Raw genomic sequence first — 21,556 nt, 5'->3', positions numbered from 1 at the left:
GTAGTTTAACAAAAATACTCTAGGATTCAAGACATCTTAGTGCATCTTTCATTTCATTTCAAACCTTTATTTATCCAGGTGTATCCCATTGAGATCATTGATCTCTTTTTCAAGGAAAACCTGCTCAAGTAGGTTCCACATGAAACATAAAAAACATAAACAGAACAACAAAAGGACATTTTACAGGACATCTGTGCATTAATGCAATGTTCTGCTGCTAAACCCTGCAAAAAATGTATCTGCAATCCTCAGATGACTGTATGCAGGACTGTGGGTAATATTTGTGGGCTACTGAATGTATTCAGATTGTATTCACACTGAGAAGTCACCATCAAGGGAACAAAGCTATCAGTTTATTATTCAGACTGTCAAAATGTGAACTGTCAAATATTTTAAGTTCAATATTCTTAAAAAAAGAAAGGTATTTTTATTTAATTTGTAATGGATTCATGTCTTTAAGACTATTCTTTGTTACTATATCTATTTATTATTTATTTTTTCTTTTATTTAAAGGTGGGGTAGGTAAGTTTCAGAAACTGGCTCGAGTGCACTAAAATTTGAAAGTACACAGCCGAAAAGAATCCGCCCCTTCCTTCAGACTTCCTTACAGAGCACCTCCTCCAACACACATGAACGCACACATGACGTCAGCAGACTGGTGAAAGTGGCCGCCTGTTGCTGGCGAGTCATTGAAGTAGGGGAGACCAGGGACAGTTGTAACACGGGTCGGTTGTAACCGTTGTAACACCTTCAATATCTCCAATCACAAACAAGCGAGAGTGATGAAACTCACTCTGCACATGCGCAGTTAGATGGTAAGATCGCTGAGAAAAAAAGGAGCCACGTTTGAATTTCTCGCATAAGATATCAGCAAAAGTACGGTGGCCCTGAAGTGCAAGACACCACAGCATTTCACAAAACACAACAGCATTTCACAAAACGCCACAGCGTTTCACAAAACGCCACAGCATTTCAGAAAACGCCGCAGCATTTCACAAAACGCCACAGCGTTTCACAAAACGCCGCAGCATTTCACAAAACGCAACAGCATTTCAGAAAACACCACAGCATTTCACATTGGACGGAAAGGGTATTCCTTTAGGGAGAACACTTCTTGTTTGTGATTGGACAGAGCCAGCCAGAGAAGCACTGCTGTGATTGGTTGTTTTTGCTGCCAGTCAAGAAATGACGCTTCGTGATTAGCCCAACACATCAGCCGTTAGCTGTTAGCACACACTCAGAGCTCACAGCTCCTCATATCTGCTCAGAAACTGGACAAAAGTTAAACATGTACAAACCACAGACTGTCTATGTCATGGTGAATACAGTCGCTGCTTTATTTATGTCTGTATGACGTTGTTGTGAGTGTGGACGGAGCAGCTACAGGTTAGTTTAGCCTGATGGATCCGATTCCGATAGGATTTACATGGAGATACGGCCCGCCCCCTCTCCAGCGTCTTGTTTGAATGACAGGAGTAAACACAGAATTAATGCTTTATTAACTCATGGTTTTTAAGGGGCTTATCTCCATGTAAATACTATGGTAGACTACCCAATATTCGCATCGCTCTAATCGCTCGAGTTTCATCGCGGCTGTCAGCTGTGTTTGCTCCTGTCAATGCTGTCATTCAAACAAGAGGGGACGGGGCTTATCTCCATGTAAATCCTACAACAAAATGAACATATTTGACCGTGATTTAATTGTAATACACGTTTCAAAGTGATGCCGAAGTAACTACATACTGATAACAGTTAGTAAAAACCATGAATTAACGCTTTGACAAGTCTGCAGACAAGACGGCAGGCGAAAAGCTTTTAAAATGCGTGTTTTCTGAATCGGATTCATCAGGCTAAACTAACCTGTAGCTGCTCCGTCCACACTCACAACAACATCATACAGACATAAATAAAGCAACGACTGTATTCGCCATGACATAGACAGTCTGTGGTTTGTACATGTTTAACTTTTGTCCAGTTTCTGAACAGATATGAGGAGCTGTGAGATCTGAGTGTGTGCTAACGGCTGATGTGTTGGGACCATACGTTGTGGGACCATGGTTGGGATATATTTCGCTGTCGGGTGTTGACCAATCACGAAGCGTCATTTCTTGACTGGCAGCAAAAACAACCAATCACAGCAGTGCTTCTCTGGCTGGCTCTGTCCAATCACAAACAAGAAGTGTTCTCCCTAAAGGAATACCCTTTTCGTCCAATGTGAAATGCTGTGGTGTTTTCTGAAATGCTGTGGCGTTTTCTGAAATGCTGTGGTGTCTTGCACTTCAGGGCCACCGTACAAGTGTGTTTCTGAGGTAAAATATTAACTAAAATTATATGATGTATTTTTTGGATACTGTCTTGAGTTCAAATGTCTAGGAATCCAAATTAGTATTATTAGAATCACTGTTTTGTAAGCTACAAATATAAATAGCTAAATATGGGTAAAGCTAGCAATCAGGCAGGTTCACAGGGGGTGGAAGCAAGACTGGTGGTCCTGGGACGGTTGTAACGGGACGGTTGTAACATGGCACATTTACAATGATGGCTCATGTGCTTGAATGATCAATTGTTCATTCAAGCATACAGTTGTATTGTTGATTGGTGTGCATTGTCCCTGTAAAAATAAACAGAATATAATACTGTACAGTAGGCCTAAAGTGTGTGTGTGTGTGTGTGTGTGTGTGTGTGTGTGTGTGTGTGTGTGTGTGTGTGTGTGTGTGTGTGTGTGTGTGTGTGTGTGTGTGTGTGTGTGTGTGTGTGTGTGTGTGTGTGTGTGTGTGTGTGTGTGTGTGTGTGTGTGTGTGTGTGTGTGTGTGTGTGTGTGTGTGTGTGTGTGTGTGTGTGTGTGTGTGTGTGTGTGTGTGTGTGTGTGTGTGTGTGTGTGTGTGTGTGTGTGTGTGTGTGTGTGTTGGAGAGTCAGGGATCACAAACACCCCCAAGAGTAGGCTAATGGACACCAAAGAAGGTGTTCTCAACAGAGCAGGAGAGGCTTTTGAGAGACTACCTGATGGAGGCAGCTGATTTATATTATGGTCTCAGCTCAAAGGAGGTAGGTCTACATAATGAAGGTAGAAGCACCTCTCAGAGAACAGTTTAATCCTTCACAGAGGATGATGCTGTGTGTGTTATCTGTTATCCTGTTCATTGTTCATTGTTTGTTGGAGGAAGTGTGAAACCCCATTCAAATATTGTTGCCTTAGAATTTGACAGCTTTCCCTATGTGTTGTCATGCAGTGTGAAAAAAGGTAACCGTTATTAACATGTTACAACCATGCCTGGCATGTGCTACAACTGTCCCTGTACACAAGGACAGTTGTAACAGTTGAGTTTAAAAAGAAAATACATTTTCCAACCTGTACTTATTTCATAAAAACATCTTAAATACATTCTTTCAGTAGCTGACATATTGATAATGTATAATATAGCAAAATGGCTATCCTATTGTAAATGGTTTTTTACTTATTGGGGAAAAGCCCAAAAATTGTTGCAACTGTCCCTGGTCTCCCCCCCTGCAATGCACGCCCAATGACGGCACGCCCAGGGCACGAGATACATTTGTGCGTGCACAAGATGGAAGGCTGACAGACAGGGCGGCAATCCAATCCGTTTAGTCTTGTACTTTTTACAGTATTACGGGTTCCACAGATGACATTTTTTTATGGATTTTTTGTCAAAGCACTTAAGATATTCATTGCTATCGGGGTGTTAAGAGCATTCCATGGAATATAACAAAAAGTGTATCTCGAGCCGGTTTCTGAAACTTACCTACCCCACCTTTAAGTTTGGACCCCATATAGTGAACTCACCTAATTCCTGCAACTGTAATAGAGAGCCGAAGTCCCTCCCTTTCCGGTGGAACTCCATGGGACCTTATTTCGGAGAAATTATGTATTGAAGTCAATGGCGAGAGCAGAGTTATCTTTAACCCGTTTGAATTGTGCCATGAATTACACATATGATGTTGGTCAATCTTAAAAAATCATTTCCATGTAAAAAAAGTCACAGTTTGTCGAAAACTGTGAAGTAACACTTATTTGTTCTGCTCAATGAACTACATCTCTGGTCTCGCACCATACACGTCACCAACACCAGAATAAGGCGGAAATCATTACACGTCTGGGCATGTTGAGAGCTGCTATTACACAAAAGGGGAGTTAGTCGGTTCCGTAAGAGCCATCATGCGGGACCGGCTGTACAATGTTTCGGTGAGTGTTAAACGAGTGTAATGTAACGTTAATGTCAGCTACATGTAGCTAACATTAGCTAACAAGGTACACTCCCGTGTTTTGTTTTAGCAACTAGTTTTCTGTGTACCTTGTCCTTGTCAACACTAATGTTATCCATAGCATACACAGCGATCACGCAGTTCTTAACGAGAAAACTAGTTGCTAAAACAAAACATGGGAGTGTACCTTGTTAGCTAATGTTAGCTAGCTGACATTAACGTTACACATTACACTCGTTTAACACTCACCGAAACCTTGTAGGCCTACAGCCGGTCCCGCATGCTGGCTCTTACGGAACCGACTAACTCACCTTTTGTGTAATAGCAGCTCTCAACATGCCCAGACGTGTAATGATTTCCACCTGGTTTAATACTTTTCGCCTCATTCTTGTAGCCTTTATTTAACCAGGTGAAAGCCCCTTGAGATCAAAAGATCTCTTTTTCAAGGGTGACCTGCAACCAATTCTGGTGTTGGTGACGTGTATTGTGCGAGACCAGAGATGTAGTTCATGGAGAGGTTTCACACAAAAATAAGTGTTACTTCACAGTTTTACGACAAACTTTTTTTTTCTTGACTTGCAAAATTCATGGCACAATTCAAACGGGATCGAAAGATAATTTTTCTCTCGCCATTGACTTTGATACATAATTTTTCCGAAATAAGGTCCCATGGAGTTCCACCGGAAAGGGAGGGACTTCGGCTCTCTATGACAGACGGCTGTGTGCAACAGGTGAGTGAGGGAGGTGGCAATCAAGCCCACAGTGTTCACCGTGTGAGGGAGAGGTGTGATCAGGCAGGATTGGAGACACCTGTGTGGGCGGAGCCAAGGTGAGCAGAGCCTTTAAAAGCCTGAGTCATTCCAAACAGAGCTTTTCATGTGTGTGACACAGATATCAGGGGCCTATACTACGAAGCTGGTTCAACCTAACCTGGATATGTTTGAGTTAGCCGGTTGGCCTAATCCAAAACATACGCGCTCTCGCTAAACGGTCCTACGACACGGGTTATCAAGTGGATCGCTCAAGCCAGCCGTGTCCTATCTAGTTAGGTGCGCGTTCACATGAAAGGGGTGGTATCTGGAGCATTCGACCAATCACAAACATGGAGAAGCGTACTGACAGCGCAGTGTCATACTTCCTGAATGAAAAGTCAACTATAATATTAGACATATGAAGAAGTTAAATTAAATATCCATGACTTAAACACTTGATCCAGGATCAAAGCCACATAGCTGCACCTGCAAGGTGAATACAGCTGGTAAAAGTGTTTGAATGCGTACATTAACAGGTTTATGATATCACTGCCCCGTCTCTAAGACACGATCTGACTTCAATTACATTTGTCTCGAGTGTTTCGTCAACTTAATGTGTTGCTTAAAATAATACTTCTGCATACAGTATGTGACACTGTGAGTGTTGCACGGCCAGATACGGCTCAGCTGACTCAGATAAGGAAATATATGATACATTATGAAGTGATATGCCGCGGACTGTACTTAATGTTACTCTGATCCGGTTACTTATGTCGTGGCAGATATTTAAGTAAGCTTTCTTAACGCTAATGTTATAATAGTCAGATTGCTCTGAAGATGGAGGTGATATTCTATTAATGTTCACGTTCACACAGTCGGTGATTTCTGCCGGCCGTCTTTCCTGCAACGGCAGCTTTTCTGTATTTCCTTTCTCCTGTAATATGACTTGATCGCTTTAAACTCCGCACACTGAGCTCTGATTGGTCAGCAGGCAGTGCTTTCACTGAGTTGAGCTCTTAGCCTGCAACCTAACCTGGTCCCGACCAGGTTAGCCGCTAAGCATAAGTTACCATGGAGATCTAGCCTGCTAAAAAGAGAACCAGCTTCATAGGACCGGAAAGCCGGAGTTTTCCCTGAATTTAGCCGCTAAGTGAAAATCCTGCTTCGTAGTATACCCCCCTGAGGTGAGCTCCATGAAGTTTGTTGTTTTCAGGGGTGGTGTATGATGGGAGGATTTACAAAAATGAGGGATATAGGTTGCTTTGTTCAACTACTATCAATTATTCTATATTTAGTACTCCGTCAAGGACAAACAGACCGGACTTCACTCATGTCTCATGTCAAAGGAAAAAAACAAAACAAATGACAGATGAATATACAAGTGCTGAGATTTAAAGTATGAGACGGTGTTTGTTTTCTGTGTCACTGTGTATCAACCTGAGTACACACTGGCCGGTTTCCACAGATGTAGTGTGTGCTGTGGACAAACGCCGTGTGCAACCCACAGTGTCAACACTCTGATTTGCTGATACACTGAACAAACACAGGGTCAAAGAAAAAGGCCCAAAGCCCATGTAAAAATCCTGCGAAATTAGATTCTGTTTAAGTTCAAACACATTTTTCCTCTTCTTTGTTTTGATTGTAATTACCACACCTTAAATTGCTTATCTCTGTAGGCATGGGCAAATAATTAAATGACTCAAAGTTTTAAGGGAAAGTCATTTTATTGTGACTGAGTATGGATATGTTTTGGTGTGTGGCATCTTCTCATGTAGATGGTACTCATTTACACATTTTATTTGAATGCAGTTCTGATCAGCGCTCACTGTTGTGTGTGTCGGACTAATCAGACAAGAGACGGCTATCTGCAGAAATGGAATCGCTGCCATGCCCACGGCGAAACACCTGATGTATTTCAGACATGTGATACTCACAGCTTTGTCTTCACTAAACCACACTTGGAAGAGACAACAGTCTGGGCTAGATGATAAATAACAAATGAGTCAGTAATAAATAAAAACAACTTGTAAGTCAGCCTGATATTTAAATCTCATTGTTTCTGTAAAGATGAGGTCACAGTTGACAGTTGATATGTTCATTTGAAGGTACTTTACCATAGAGGAGATGGAGGTTAGAGCATTAGCATCACTGTAGCATTGCTCACCTTCAAAGAGGCGGGCTAATCCCTGCTGTCTTTGATGTTCCTGCAGGTACACCATGTAGTGGGAAACAGGAGTAAAAGGTGACATCTGAGGGAGAGAGTGATGCCTGCTAACTACAAATGAGGGCCAAGATGGTCATCTGTGCTATATCATTAGCCAGCATTCCTGCACCTTCCCTTTTATTGGGAGAACAAAAGAGCATCTCTGGGTGCTGTAAATACTACCGGCTTCACTGCTGGCATCCCTGTGGCTTTAATAAGGACGGGATAATCAGCCTGGTTGTGGCCCAGTCATACAAATGGGAATATCTCAGCAGAGGCTCTGGCATAGACACAAACAAAAGGCTTTTATTTGGATGGTACTGAAACACAAATGGCTAAAATTCTATTGGCTTGGAAACTTGACCAATAGGCAACCTTCACGGTTTGGAAAGCTCAGTATGTTCAGTGATGAAAAGCAGGGAAAGTAAATAACCCCAGTGTTTGTTTCTCATCTACTGAAATGTAATCCAAAATGCATCCGGTGAAATCGGGAATAGGCGTGTGGTTAAAATGGTTCCATATACGAAGGTTAGCTTGTCTTAGAGTCACTGGAGACACCTGAGTGATTTTTTTGTCTTTAAAGAACAAAGTGAGAAAGGATAATGAGAGGACATGTAAGACATTTGTGTTTCCTGAAAGCGGTGTCCAGCCAGCGGAGAATCTGTGTCTGGTCTGAGCTGATGAGCGAGTGCAGTCGTAACCTAGATTGTTGCTTAGGACGACCTTCATTAGGAGATGTGTCTGAGCAGCAGAAAATACCTTTTTGCTTTTGCTTATCCCCAAGGACACAAACAGGTGTGTGAGTGAAATAATTATGCAAGGCACGTTTGCTTCTGCACAGCTTTGGTGTATTCAGTGATGAAGATATAAATATATGTGCGCTTTCCATGATGAAGGGTATCGTTTCCTGTTTTAAAAGAGGCAAAACGAAAAGTGTGAACTTTCTGTGGAATTCTGAAAACATAATAAACCACTAACTAATATTTAACAATGACTGGGTTATTCATGTTGGCTGGAAACGGTGGCTAAAAAAAATCATGATATATATGTTCTTCTACATGTTCTGCATTGTGGCCATACAGAAGTACACCGCCACTAACTACGCATCCATTGTTTGTCTTTATAGGCAAAACCACACATGCATGCATTTTACATGCTTGAGGCAAAGCAAAACGGCTGACTGTTTACTTCTGATTTATTGTCAGTGTCGGGTGTACATATTCTCCAATACTTTGGTTTATTGCCAAATACCTGCACATTAATGGTATTAATCAGGGGCATTTCCTGTACCTGGAAACATTAGGGGCTTAGCCCACAGTGGCGGCGCCAGAGATTTTCTTTTGGGGGTGCTGCAGGGTAGCTTGACGTTTCATAGAGGGTGCTCAAACATGTAGGGCTTCCCATTAAGGTACCGGGCGCTACAGTGGAATTTTCTACTGAAACACTCCCCACACGCACACACAGCACACCCGCGACTGTTACAATGAAGGCTCGATAATCAGCTCACGGCATATAGGTGTAAGCAGGGGTAAAGTGCTATTTTTTATAAGTGGGGGCGGACCTAACAACCTCTAGGGGGGTCCTCCCCTCCTCTAGGGGGGTCCCCCGGGAAGATTTTTTTTTAAATATTGAAGTTAAAAGCATCAATCTGGTGCACTTTGAGAGCAAAATTAAGAGATCTATGGATACATCTCTCAACACCCATATGAAACAGAACTGTAAACAGATTTACTTTTTCTTTATGGATATTTTACCCCATAAAATTGTAGCATATAGCTAGCTAAGATACATGTGGCACTGGGTATACCTTCTAAATCCAAGCAATTTAGCTCTGTCATTGTTACAACCCAGTCACACGGCATTTCGTGTTCACCAACATGATTTTTAATCTGATTCGTGTTCACCAACACGATTTCCCCCTTTTTCTCCTGTTGCACAGCACGATTTTAAAAGCAATGTATTTCTACTGGTAATGTGTTTCGTGCCTGCAGGCTGCAGCACGTATTTTTCTCCGGTCGGGTCGTGGAAGACCGGAAGCTGTGTGGTTCATAAAAACATGTTCTTACTCAATATCAAGCCACAATCATTGCTTTTATTTTAAATCGTATAATTTCGGACTTTTGTTGCCGTCTGTGAGGAAAATAAATGGGGCTCAGAGCCTCAGAATACTGAAATCTGTATTTTTAAATATTTTTTTCCTTCTAATTTGTTATTCTTTTCAAAATAACACACTGTTATTTACTCACCAATAACACACAATTATCCTTGCTTTTATTTATTGGTTGAATTCCATAATCTCGAGCTTTTTTGGTGTCCGTCAGGAACTGAATTTCAAAATAAAAATAACCGGAAACAGACGTAGGCCTATAAGGGACATTTCGAGCATCATTGTGATTGTCAACATTTCTGAGTTTAGGATGGCCGAAGACACTACACTACCCATAATCCCCAGCTATCGTTTAGGACTACAGTCCCCGTAAGGTTACGCAGAGCGTCAAACAGCTGTGTGAAATGGAACGAAACCAGACTATCCAAAACTGGAATCAAACACCCCCCCAGAACTACACATGCTGGCTATTGTGTTTCGCAAAATGTTCTATGGGACGTCTCTACTGAACGTTTTCGTTTTTCCCACAATTAGAAGTTGCCAGTATTAAACACATTGGTGTTATCAAATGTAAAACATATAATTAATAAATGGGTGAAAATCGCTTGTGTCCATAATGCGCAGCATTAATATATACCCACATGACAGCTCATTGTTACTTTGTAATTCTACTCCACTACAATTCAGAGGGTAACCTGGTATTTTTACTCCACTACACTTATTTGAGTTACTTTGCAGATTCTGATTAGTTATGTGAAATATAAACAACCCTTAAATCAGACTTTAGTTACACCTGAGTAAAATTCAGGTGAGGTGATTGTCAAGTGCCAACAATCAGGAGAGATATTTGATAGTTGGTGCTTGAGAAGACTAAACATGTATCTGCAATTGACATGAATGGAAACGAGTAATAAAGTATATTCATTACTCGTTATTCTCTACTAATAGTTAATTAAAGACTGTATATTATGGCTATTTTGCACATCGCTTTCAAGATTTCAAAGGTTTATTGACATATCATACACAACTACGGTGTAGTTATGCAATGAATGAAACACTTGGGTCACAGGTTCCTCAACAGTGCATTACAAGACATCTATCAATATGTGTGTACCTCCACCATTAAACTGTCATATTCTGCACATTTCTTATTCTATCTACATACATAAGAGTATAATCCATATGTATAATATCAGTTAAAATAAGTGCTTCAACATAGTTAACATTGCAGGAAAGCAATATATTAGACGTTAAGTACTTTGTCAGGCTTAATATTTATCTGTAGATAGATACCCCCAAAGGTTTTTTCTTATTTAAAAGAAGACCTTAATCTGTTATTTAATGTTTAAATAAAGGTTTATTCGTTTTTCTGTTTTGCACCTCCTCCTATTAATATCTTTGTACATCCTGCACTAAACTGTTTTATTGTAGAGATCACTTATAGTATCTTCTTGATTTTTTATATTCTATATTTCTATATTTCTACTTTCCCCCTATGAAATTATGTACTCCTAATTTTTTTTTAATCAAATATAACACATACAAACAATAATTCAATAACGTGCTTTAACCACTAGGAGGTGCACACAAGGTACACACAGCCATAATTACTTTGTATTATTAGTGTGTATGTACAACATCTGAAGATGTATAGTTGTATGCATGCTTTCATATAATTTTACAACATATTGCTATACTATTTCAGACTCAGTATTTACATTCTTACATTCAAAGAAAATCAGTAATATCTTTAAAAACTAAAGTCCTTTTATATCAGCTGTGCACCGTTATGGTGTAAATATAACCTATCTATGAATTAGATCAAATGTAAAAGTCAGCCGAATTAGTGTTGATACTGCAAGGAGACGTATTGTGTGAAGAGAAATTGAAGATGTTGTTTAATTGTTGATATATTTATGATCCACGTCAAGTATTCAGTTTCGGCGCCATTTCTTCCAGTTTTTCCAAAGGTCTTCTCATCAGGGCTCTATAAATAAAGAACTACGGCAGATCTGTAATATTTAATGCAGCCGAACCGTGTATTACAATGCCGTTATGTGATGACTTTCAAAGAGAAAAGCAAGAGCACTCGGAATTAAGTATTATTTTATTCTTTTAAAATGTTTTCCGGATTTCATATCATATAAACACCAAATCCCAGCAAAACATCCAATCAGAGAGCTTACAACCATAGCTGAGGATCTTGGGTAATCGCTCGAAATGCCTACGTCTGTTTCCGGTTAAATTTATTTTGAAATTCAGTTCCTGACGGACGCCAAAAAAGCCCGAGATTATGGAATTAAACCAATAAATAAAAGCAAGGATAATTGTGTGTTATTGGTGAGTAAATAACAGTGTGTTATTTTGAAAAGAATAACAAATTAGAAGGAAAAAAAGATTTAAAAAATACAGATTTCAGTATTCTGAGGCTCTGAGCCCCATTTATTTTCCTCACAGACGGCAACAAAAGTCCGAAATTATACGATTTCAAATAAAAGCAATAACTGTGGCTTGATATTGAGTAAGAACATGTTTTTATGAACAACACAGCTTCCGGTCTTCCTCGACCCGACCGGAGAAAAAGACGTGCTGCAGCCTGCAGGCACGAAACACATTACCAGTAGAAATACATTGCTTTTAAAATCGTGCTGTGCAACACGAAAAAAAGGGGAAAATCGTGTTGGTGAACACGAATCAATAGATTAAAAATCGTGTTGGTGAACACGAAATGCCATGAGACTGGGTTGATTGTTAGCATAGCATTTAGCTCAAAGTACTGCTAGTACAGGTGCAATAAGACAGTGCGGCTTTAGAATCCTATAGGCTAAGGCAATGGCTCACAAATAAATAGTAGAAATGGTTACATTTTACACTAACAATTGTTCAGGGTCCTTTTTTAGAATTTCTAAGAATCAGGAGGAGTAATCTAAATAGTTTAGTTGATGAGAGAAAATGAAAAGTAGAGCACATGGCCCCGACGAAATCTTGAGTACATTGACAAAAGAGCACATTAGAGCAGACAAAAAACGACTCAGCAAATACACACAACGATCCAGTGCATTGTTATTCTGATGTTCCTTCTGTACTAAAAATGGTTCCATTATTTCTCAATAACCTTGAACATAGATAGCAATAGATGTTTAAAAAAAACACATCTATCCTGCAGAGCAGAAAACAGCAATGACCGCTTAGCACCAAGGATTAGAAAATAATATATATATCTCACATTACCACTTAAAAAAGGTAAGACTGTAAGAAATCCTGGGCACATTTGCATATGACCTTGTTGAGTGTTTTGGTGAAACACAGAAAGGTGCTTCTCTGTGCACGCATCTAATCAGACAGCGTGATTAAACCGGGCGGACCCCCTGTTGCATGAGGGCTCTGTCGCTCACGTGTGCGAGCATACACTCATTTAACAATCACTTATCAGAGGGAATGAGTGTCAGTCAAGGTCTGACACTCTGTCTTCTCAATAATCCTTACATCTTAAGTTCAGAGAGCATTTTTCTGTGTCTTTGTGGACATTTTGGGGAAATATAAGTAATTTTGTGAACTGTTTTTACAAAGAAAAGTTGAGGATTTTATAGAAAAATATGACCCTATTATTAAATATGTATTTATGATGATATGAAGAATGAACTAATAGGATTGAAAGTGTCTTTCCAATTCACTGTGTCTCTAATGCTTCGGATCTTCTCCCAGTGTATCAAATATCAGCTAATTAACTTTCAGGCCTTTCTGGCCTCACTCATGCTCCCACTCCCTGTCGGTCTTTCTCTCTCATTTTTCTTTCTCCAGCCCATCCTCCTCCACCAGTCCCCCCCCCACACACACACACACACACACACACACGCACACACGCACACCTCACTTTGTCTTCCTATGTCACTCGTGTTTTCCATCTTTGCTCATTTGGTCCAAGTTTATCTTGTCATCTAACGGATTCCTCTGCAAAGTGAAAAATGACATTTTGGGTCGGGGACTTCAAGGATGGTCAAGTTAATGAATGGCCACCAGATGGCCCTTATTAGGCTAATGTGATCCCCCTCTCCGCAGCCCCAGCGCTCGCCTGGGGAGTTAACTCACTGGCTGTGTGTGCGTGTGTGTGTGTGTGTGTGTGTGTGTGTGTGTGTGTGTGTGTGTGTGTGTGTGTGTGTGTGTGTGTGTGTGTGTGTGTGTGTGTGTGTGTGTGTGTGTGTGTGTGTGTGTGTGTGTGTGTGTGTGTGTGTGTGTGTGTGTGTGTGTGTGTGTGTGTGTGTGTGTGTGTGTGTGTGTGTGTGTGTTAAATCGGGTTAACCTGAGGAGGATGGAAGGACGCTGCACCTCCACTTTAACTCAGCCGCTCCGTTTTGATGGGGTCAACTGTCCACTGCTGTCCCGGTCACTCCGGCACCCAGCTGACCCCTCGGCCCCCCCCCCCGTCTGACAGCCTGACACCACCGCTGCACTCCAGACTGAAGTTATCATGCAAAAAATAGGATTTAGGGAATGAGCATCGAGGCTTTTTCCCCTCCAATCTGACAGCGTGTTAATTGCCTCATTTATAATCCCTGCTCATCAAGATGAATAATTGCTGTAATGCATGCATCTACTACAAAGACAAAGACCTTTGTTAAACTCCCAAATAACGCTAAACATGGCAATTCATTGAGTTTAATTTATTAGATCTTCATCAGTGTGCGCTGCCTCTGGGCCCTTTGCGTTCCTGGATGCTGTAGCTGTGAGGGAAGAGAGCAGAGCTGTCGGAGCTGTTTCAAATTAGCGCCGCCGTTAGTCTCCGTTAGCCGCCGTTAGCTGCTCTACAAGTGACTACAGGCCACAACAACATCTCCCTCCGTCTGATTAAAATTCATAATTTCTCTGGTTTTGTGAACAGAATTGAATTAGTAACAGAAAACAATGGCTTGGTGTGAATGTAACCATACATTCTGATTTAGCTTGTTCACTATTAGATCACACTATATCAACAAGTCCTCCAACTCATACGACCAAATGGGTCGATTGTTTTAAGCCCTTATTACGACCAAATATGTCGTTTGTTCAAGCGCTTAATACGACCTATAATTACGTTTTAAAATTGTCGGCCTCGAGTGCTCCCGTTGAATGCAAACGTTACAGAGGGTTGTTTTTTCACAAATAACCCTCTCTGTAAAATCCTAAATTGTAGGATAGTTTGGCCATTAAAACGCTTTATGATTAGATTTCTAGCGAGAAGTATATATTGTACTTTTAGAATCCACGTCCAGTCGATATGTAGGATCTATAGTTTGATAGATATTACGAAGATGATTTGAGGTTTCGTCAGGAGAACGTGCGGCAAGCTTCCATGTAAAGTTACGGGTTGAAAACAGTATTTCCGGTCTCGCCGTTTTCATAATAAAACCAATGATCAAATGATGTAACAGTGATATCTGCACTACTCATCCACTAAAAAAACATCAGTTTATCCTAGTTAATTATACGACATTAATTGGTTTAAATTGTGTACAATGCTTTTGTGTTTTTCCCATAGGTTTTTCTCTTTCGATTCTGATGCCCCTCTCACACCAGCGCCTTTTCAGCTCCGGCTCGGAGCTAGAGCCTGAAAAGCGCCGGGTTTTCCAGTTCACACCGGAGCTGCGCCGGCTCTTAGCTCCGGAATCCGCTTCATTTCCAGCTCCAAAAAATTGTCGGTCCAGAGGCAAGAGCTTTGGAGCTAAGAGGCGACATCACTTACGTGTCTCTTACGTCGAGGCGTGCAGGAAACTAAACCCACCTCCCCTGAACATGGGTCGACTGTTATGCCTGCCTACAAGCAGTGTGCTTATAAACACACTTTATAAAGTCAGGCAACACTAACCAGGCTTCGTGTGATTCTGTTTATTTGTGCCTTACTTTGACCATCCGTTCGCTGTTATCGATCATTGTGGAGAGAGGCAGACGTGTTGTTTTGTATTATTGCAGCTATCGGATGCAAGTAGTCAGTTTAGCTTCGGTTGCTATGCTAACATCACCCGTTTTATACCAGAGAAACTTTCATAACAGCGTTGTGATACCAAACAGTGTCAATTCAGACTGACACACATTCACTTAGGCTAAGGGGAACTGGGGATATGCATCAGCTGCTTGTGTGAGTCGGACAGTGAATACTTTAGAGCGGCCGCTGCAGTGTGAGCTAACCGGGAGCTAACGGGAGAATAAACTCCTGTGGAAGAGCAGCACTGCAGCGGTCGGTAAATGCTGCAGAAACACATTAATAAACACTGAACCACGGCACTCTGGAGCAAAGTATAAGGTTGGAGAAGTCGTTATTCAATTTATTCTGGCTTCGTGTGATTAAAAGCAACACGATCATCGACCCGACGTTGTTGTTGTTGTGAGCTGCCGTTGGGGGGCAAATCAGCGATGTAAACGGTGACGTCATGACGCAGCAAGGGCAGCTCTGGGGCGCCAGTGGGCGGTGTGCACAGAGCGGGAGCTGAAAAGGGAAACCGGAGCTGAACCAGAAAAGCTCCCGCTCGGAGCTAGAAACTGAAAAGCGCTGGTGTGAAAGCCGCATGAGAGACACATTTCTTTTTTCAGAGGTTTTGATAGGCTAAAATCACGCCGCAATGCACGTCGGGATATGGTGTTTATGTGATATGAAATCGGAAAACATTAAAAATAATAATAATAATACTTTATTCCGAGTGTTCTTGCTTCTCTCTTTGAAAGTCATCACATAATGGCATTGTAATACACGGTCCGGCTGCATTAAATATTACATACCTGCCCTAGATATGTATTTATAGAGCCCTGATCAGAAGACCTTTTGACAAACTGGAAGAGATGCCGCCAAAACTGAATACGTGACGTGGACCATAAATATATCAACAATTAAACAACATCTTCCATTTCTTTTCACACAATACGTCTCCTTGCAGTATCAACACTAATTCGGCTGACTTTTATATTTGATCCAATTAGTAGATAGTCTGTATTTACACCATAACGGTGCACAGCTGAGAGAAAGGGACTTTTTTGTAGTTTTTAAAGATATTACTGATTTTCTGAACTACCTTTCCAACTCCTCATGCAGTTGACTGTTACAGGTCTATACAGGTTCATGGTACAATGCATAAGCTTCACATCGAGAGACTGAAACTGTATTTTCCTTTACCGTTCTGTTTTAAACTCACAATAAAGTGAATAGTCATATTATGTACGATATTATTATGTTTTATTAACTAGACCACTGGTCTAAACCGCACCTCCTAGTGGTTAAAGCACGTTATTGAATGTAGTTGTTGAATAAGTTATATTTATTTAGTTATTGATGAAAACATTTAAATATTAAGAGTAGCCTACATACAAAATAGGGGTCAATGATAGAAATATAGAATGGAAAATATCTAGAAGATACTGTAGTGATCTCTACAATAAAACAGTTTAGTGCAGGACGTCCAAAGACATTAACAGGAGGATGTGCAAAACAGACAAACTGATAAGGCTGAATTTTACTCAGGTGTAACTAAAGTCTGATTTAAGGGTTGTTTATATTTCACATCATTAATCAGAATCTGCAAAGTAACAAAAATAAATGTAGTAGAGTAAAAATACCAGGTTAACCTCTGAATTGTAGTGGAGTAGAACAAAGTAGTACATGCTGCTGTAACAAAAACATTTCCCAACTTGGGATCAATAAAGTATCTTATCTTAAGATGATCGATGGCTACTGCCATATTTGCTAAATGTGCATCTGAACCTTGACAAGTGCATGTTTCAGGCTTATCAATTAACAACAGGAGGGGTCACAGACATACGACCAGCTGTTAAATAAAGCTCTTCTGACCTTAGCTGTCATGTGGGTATATTAATGCTGCCCATTATGGACACAAGCAATTTTCACCCATGTATTAATTATATGTTTTAAATTTGATAACACCAATGTGTTTCGTATCCCCTAAACCTCCAGGGATGTATACAGTTTAATACTGGCAACTTCTAATTGTGGGAAATACGAAAACGTCTTTTAAAACTACATTTCCCAGTAGAGACGTGCCATAGAACATGTTGCGAAACACACAATAGGCAGCAAGTGTAATTCTGGGGGGGAGGGCCGGGCTGGACCCGGGGGCTGGACCCGTCCAAGTCCAGTTTTGGATAGTCTGGCGTGGTTCCATTCCATTTCAAAGAGCTGTTTGACAGCGTAACCTTGTCGCACTGCCACTCCAATATCCAATCACAGAGCTTGAGGGCTAATCACGGGGTTTGTAAAGCAAGGCGGATGTTGTAGTCCCAAACGATAGCTGGGGATTCTGGGTAGTGTAGTGTCTTCGGAAACTCTGTCGTGTCTAAACTCCGAAAAAACAATTTGTTTCTCCGAATCGAAGGTTAAAAACACAAAAGCATTGTACACAATTTAAACCAATCAATAGTGTGTAATTAACAAGGATAAACTGATGTTTTTTAGTGGATGAGTAATGGAGATATCACTGCGTAATCATTTGACAGTGTGGGGAATACTTCCGGTTTTATTATGAAAACTTCGAGACCGGAAATACTGTTTTCACCCACGCTAACTTTACATGGAAGTTGTCCCACACGTTCTCCTGGCGAGACCTTAAATCATCTTCGTATATCTATCAAACTGTAGATCCTACACATCCACTGGACGTGGATTATAAAAGTACAATATACACTTCTCGCTAGAAATCTAATACAAAATCATTTTAATGGCCAAACTATTCCACAATTTAGGATTTTCCAGAGAGGGTTATTTGTGAATAAACGACCCTCCGGAGCGTTTGCAATCGACAGGAGCATGTTGTTTCTTACACGACCACTAGAGGGGCTACACTTTAAAACGTGTCTCTGGGTCGTATTTAGCTGCTGAACAATCGACCTATATGGTCGTTTTTTGTAGGAGGACAGGCTGCACTATATGTGTATCCACACAGAACCGTTGCATTCACAAATGAATGTGTAAATGTTGAATATATTGCATGCTGTGTTTGTAAAGCCTATGCTCAGGTCGGCTCTGGATATAAAGGTTATAAAGGTTCTTAGGCATTTGATATTTACAGTTAAGTCACACAAATGACTTACTGGGACGCAATATAAAAGGAGTTGTGAATGTTATATATTTGATATGACAAAGGAAACATTTGCTTTAAGTGGCACCATACAATGTTTGCATGCACCAATTAATAACAAGAAAACCTTGTCAGCACATTCAGATGTGGAATTGAATGGACAGGCGTAGCTAACAGATCTATGAAAAGTGAGCCGGCACATAAATGAAATGCAACTGAATGAGCGTGAGTGTGCTTGTCACATTAGACTAAATAGGCCAACAACATCATCATTATCCATCACTCTGAAGGTATAGAACTGTAATAAGGGAGTAGGGTGACCTCAGGCGGGCTGAAACTCTCGTAGTGGTGGTGCCGCGCCATCAGTGGAGGCTGGGACATAACTGCTGACGCCACCACATTCCCAGGAATGACAAATGAGAGCTGAATACATCTGGAGGTGCTTCAGGGGACACTGGGGAATGGGCACATTGCGAATGGCACGATTGCCAGTTGAGGTTAGGAGGGAAAGAGAGAGGCAAGCAACGAGTGAGAGCGACTCAAAGACCCTAAAATAGAAGCTCTGCCTCCCACATCTCCATCATCCCTCTGCCACACGGAGGAAATGGGGGTCTGCATACATAATATAGGAGGGTGCATGGGTGTATACTATCAGCTAAAGTCCCTCTAGCCACAGTTATGTTTGAGCCACAGTGTAGAGTTAAAGTCGAATCAACGGCTGCAGCTGAGTCAAATAGAACACATTCACACAGCTCACACTGATTGTGTATAAAGATCCTCAACATTACTATCATTGTTTTCTTTATGTTTGAATTCCTTTCATACAGTTTATTTTTTATAAATTCAGCATATTTGGTCAAACATAGTCTATATTAATCTAATTTGGTCTATTTGCCATGCCATACAAATGTGTTGTTTCTGGTGGGAAGAGTATGAAAAGCCAGTTCTCCCTTTGTCGGCTCACACAATGGCTGAGGTCCAGATTACATTTGTAATTGTTATTTATTAATATTGATATTTTCCTTCAGACTAAACATTTCTGGTTGCATTTTGACCTTAACACTCAAAACCCTTTACCGTATTATCTCTCAGAAAGCCAGCACAGGGCTCCAGATTTAAACACGCAACGTACTGTAAACAGCCATTTCTATGCATTGCACAACGATCCAGATACATAATGGATGTGAAGCTCCCCAGAAGCACCTAAAATAAAAGTATCTAGTGATTTAAACAAGATGCACTGCAGGGGCATGTGTTGGGCTCACACATAATGTTAAACCCCAAACCAAAACCTTTCACATGCAGCTCCACACCAAACATTACAATACGGACGAGCAGTTAACATGCCAAACGTTATAGTCATATAGATAATTGATACGTCAAACAAATGGCTCGTCATGCTGCCTGTCTGTGGTGGTTGTTCCAGCCGTGGAGGTCCTGTAACTCGAGGTGTACGATGCCGGAAAGTATTCCAGTCCCACTTCAATATCACAAGGCCTGATGAGCTAATGCATTTGGAACAGAGGGGCAAATGAAATGTAACCGAGACAGCAGCTTTCCATACAGAGTGATGGTTTCCTCATCTCCTCTGCTAAATTGGAGTGGATCAGTGTGAGCTCCACTCTCCAGAATAAACCACGGGGGACGGAAGAATCACCGGCACCAGTGGAAGTTCCTCGGCTGGGTTTACATTTCACTGGAGCACAAGTCAAACTTAAAATCTACTGGAATAAAAACAAAAGGGCAGCTGAAGTTAATTTACCCCATTTGAACTGTTTCCAATATGTCTCAAACGTTGCCTTAAGTGTTCTGATAACACTTTCCACATTGTCAAATAACATAAAACATAGGCTAATTCCATATATGTCTATTTTAGTGGTGCCTTGAAGTGATATTATATTAATGTGGGGAAAATATTTAAATCTCGCTCACGCAGGATTGGGCATTTTAGTTGCCTTTTCATCTATTTTCCAACAGCATGACAAATAAGGGTCTTTTGGAAGTCATCCGGACACTGATTGAGTTGTTTTAAGATGTGTGAGATTTAATTACGCAATAAAGACTTTTGAGGTGAAACTCTAAATTCAGACATTCAGAAAAATTCAAGGTCAATGACATTTAAGAAGTGGCTCTGGTGAAATCAACAAATGATTTGAAGCCTCCACAATCTGCTCTCTGTACAAAAAGAAGAAACCCAAATGTGTCGCATGTTGGATGCTTTTGTTGAGCTTGTATTTGAATCAAATTTCAGCTGTGCGGCAGGTACCTGTTGACCTTGAAACTGAATTTTGAAGGACAACGGCTTGACGTTTGTGTACCCTCTCAGGAGCAGAATTCTTAAATATGGAAAGTATAATGTTACCTGCCTTTCATCAAATTAAATTATACTCCAACTGTTTTATGATGCAGAATATTATCAAAGGCAATGTTTGTGGCACCATATGTTACTGAAGTGTGTCTATGCATGTGTGTCGTTTTTGAATGTGTGAATAAAAAATAAGGCTACGACGAAAAACTGCAGCTCTAAAAAGTGCACTAGAGTATGTATGACTGTATGCCTTCATTTTATGCCACTGCCAGTTGGAATGCAATCGCACTTGGCTGCTGAGAAATGCAGAGCCATGTCAACATGCAGCGCTGTGGACGACATGCGCTCTCTTGAATCAACTTCCCAGGACTGCATATGTAAGAGAATAAACCAAAGGCTATAATAATGTAGCTGCAACCTGTAAAGAAGGTGTGTTTGTGTGTCTGTGAATGGACCAGTGTGTGTGTTTTATGGTGATGAGCTGTCTGAGTGTGGTCCGTAGACGGCGCCTCAGTGTTTATGCAGTGCTGATCGTCTCCAGGAAAAACAAGGGGGGAAAGAGTGCTGCTTGATATTTACACACAGCAGCTATACCATCTGGCAATGATGATGGCTCCCTCATGGCCCCAAAAGACAGCGATAAACCTGGAGAAAGCACGAGTGAGAAATAGACTGGGATGTATGGAGTGCAGTGGAAGAAGTCAAAACATGACAGATTAGATGAATTGCAGGGAGATGGAAAGGAGCGTGGAGGAATGACTGCAGTGCTAAACTAAAACAAGAGAGGCTCAGTAAACTGAACGGGCCATGTTGTTGCAATGGTCTTCACTGGTGTGTATTCATGATCACAGACATGTATTCAATATGGTGTCATGTATGCTGCCAGGACGCCTTCTTCCCAACATCAT

The sequence above is a fragment of the Pseudochaenichthys georgianus genome, chromosome 20 (assembly GCF_902827115.2).
Source record: "Pseudochaenichthys georgianus chromosome 20, fPseGeo1.2, whole genome shotgun sequence".
NCBI classification, from domain to species: Eukaryota; Metazoa; Chordata; class Actinopteri; order Perciformes; family Channichthyidae; genus Pseudochaenichthys; species Pseudochaenichthys georgianus.
This window is presented reverse-complemented; position numbering follows the sequence as displayed.